We start from the raw sequence: 2,753 nt of genomic DNA, 5'->3' as shown, positions 1-2,753 counted from the left end.
ATGCAAAGGCTAACCATGACGGTTTGAAAAATTATATTTGTGTACTTGTGTGTGAGGTAATTCCATGTGCAGTAAAAGAGAAGGAATTTTCGAACATATTGGTCTCACGGCATGGGCACATGCATGGAGTGCCATGACATTTTAATTCCAAAAAATTAGAAAATGATCAGAAAAACATGAAACCTTGCTTGATGTAATGTCATGCCACCAAGATGATGTGGTAAAAAAATTGGCCTGTTTGACGAAAGTTTGGACACACACCCCTCACAAACCGGCGCAACTCACTAGAAGGTCCGTGGTTCCGAGAGGGAACAATGCATGTTTAATGATGAACGGGAGATAGCTTCCTCTTACGAGCTTCAATTTTTTTTCTATGTTTAACATGCACTAATACAACTATCATGTGAAAATTTGGAAAATTTCAGGGTCATGTTTTAAAGACATTTAAGTGATTTTCTTGCCATTTAATGACCGTAATTCAAATTTCAACTACATCTACATGCAACGACTAACCATAACGGTTTGAAAAATCATATTTTTGTGTACTTGTGTGCGAGTTAAAAAAATCATCAGACGATGTAAATATCTGGTGTTCAAAAAAGAAAATGTAAAGATCTGGCAAGACAACCGCCCCCCACACGATCTGCACTCCATCTCGCGGCTCGAGGTTTGGTAGGTTTGTGGTGGGGATCATTAATCAGACACGGTTATGTATGGGAAACCGTCAGCTATTATGTTCACACATAGATTTTGCTGCGGGGATCATGTGTAATTCAAACTATAGTACTCGTAAATTCCGGCGACTGACATGTGTACTGTTCCCGTCGATCTAGATTTCGGTTGCCAATAAATACTACCTTGCTCACGTCGTCCCGCCTGCATTCTCATCTACATCCTCCCCTCGCTCGCCCTCTCCTGCTCTGTCAAATCTCTGCCATGGCGCCGCCAGTCTGCCCACGCGCCGACGTGGAGTCGCCGCCCCCCGAGGACGCTCACTCGAATAGCAGCACGAGGGCCCCACCACGCCGCCAGACGAGGTTGCGCTGAACCCCCCAACTTTGGATTGGTTTTTGGGCCAGTACAATCTTTGTCTGTGGAAGTTGCTGCTACCGGCTGAGAAAGCGAGGCAAGTGGCGTTCAAGAAGGAGATGGTGGAGGAGGAAGCCAGGTACCAGGCAGTCTGTGAAGGACGTGATGCCGCCTGGAAAAACGAGGCGGCGGAGCTTTGGGGGCGGGCGTGTCGTCGTGTGGAGGAGGTGTAGAGGAAGGTCATAGGCGCTGGGCGCCTCGTCGCTGCGTGGAGGTGGGCCAATAAGCTCCAGCATGCCACCAACGAGGAGCTTCAGTGGGCGCCCAACGAAATGGCAAGATCGCTCGCACACATCTGCCAGCAAGAGGCAGATTGGTACGTCAAGCGTTGCGAGGCGGAGGAGGCGGTGTACTGCCACCGCACTAGGAAGACGCCGCGCACCAGGGAGCTGCTGGCGAGGGCTGCCGGAATACTGGCCCCAGGAAGGATTATTAGTTTTAGTATTGTTCGCTTTCAATTTTATGCATTGTACCTAGCAGTTAAGTATCATCACGTATATGTGATGATATTATTTTTTTTCTGCGATGAACTAATGAACAATAAATATATATATATTATGAATTCCATTTTCTTTCTGTTTTTGTATACTAATTTGAATCTAGTTGTTATCATCCACATATACAGGATGGAAAGCGTATATACACACATTGAAACAGGACATATAAGAACGAAAAACAAAGTGCACACATTGAAACAGAGGAATAAACATAGCAATACTATGATTGTTGTGAATACATAGCTATCCACGTCCAAACGACTCAACAAAATAAAAAACATCCATGAGACCATGACCAGCAGCCCTTGCCTACAGTAGCTCTTCGCTCTGCCTGAACTCAAACAGGCTTTCGTCCAAGCGGTCGAAACGCTCGTGGTACATCTGGAGCGCGATCTCCAGCTCCAAGTTGGCTATTTCATCAGAGATCATCAGCTCGAGGATGTGATGGCCATGTTCCTCTACTATGCCCAGGTGGACACCTGGGCCAAGGAGATGCGAGCCTACCGACCAGCGCGTCGGCATCGAGCGGGTCACGGACAAGGCGAACAACGCGACCCATGCGAACAGTGTGGCGGGCGTCCGGTGCAAGTACGGCGCGGTCGGCCTCTAGTGCAAGTATGGCGCTGAGGGCCTCTGACCACTCCTGGCGAGGAATGGGGGTACTGACGGGACATGTAACCAGCTATGACGCCGTGTCAACAGCAGGCAAGCACCGATGGATCCGCTCTTGCTGTGCGGCGTGCCGCACCTCTCGCTCTGCGGCGCTCCAACGGTCTCGCCATGCAGCGAGCCGCAGCCTGTCAGTGCGGACGCGCCTAGCTTGCTCTGCGGCCGGCCATCGATCATGTTGTGGGGCGAGCTGCAGCCTGTCGGCACTAACATACCTATCTTGATCTACGGTGCTCAAGCACCATGCACCAAAGGTCTGCTCAACCCTGGCGATGACGCGCATCACGACATCGTCCATCGCATTGTCGGGGAGCGCCTCGGCCTCGACGGCCCGTGGCGCCTGCTCATTTTCCTCGTCGACGAGGTTGATGGAAGAGGCGGTGCTTTGGTGGGTTGGCATGCTTGGAAAAGGTGGATGTGCTACAGGCTGCGGTTGTTGCCTCCGTGCGTTGCGCGCCGCTTAGGTTTATGCGCAATATCGCTGGCTGGCAGGAAACA

This window comes from Triticum dicoccoides, chromosome 4A (genome assembly GCF_002162155.2).
Source record: "Triticum dicoccoides isolate Atlit2015 ecotype Zavitan chromosome 4A, WEW_v2.0, whole genome shotgun sequence".
In the NCBI taxonomy this organism is placed as follows: domain Eukaryota; kingdom Viridiplantae; phylum Streptophyta; class Magnoliopsida; order Poales; family Poaceae; genus Triticum; species Triticum dicoccoides.
This window is presented reverse-complemented; position numbering follows the sequence as displayed.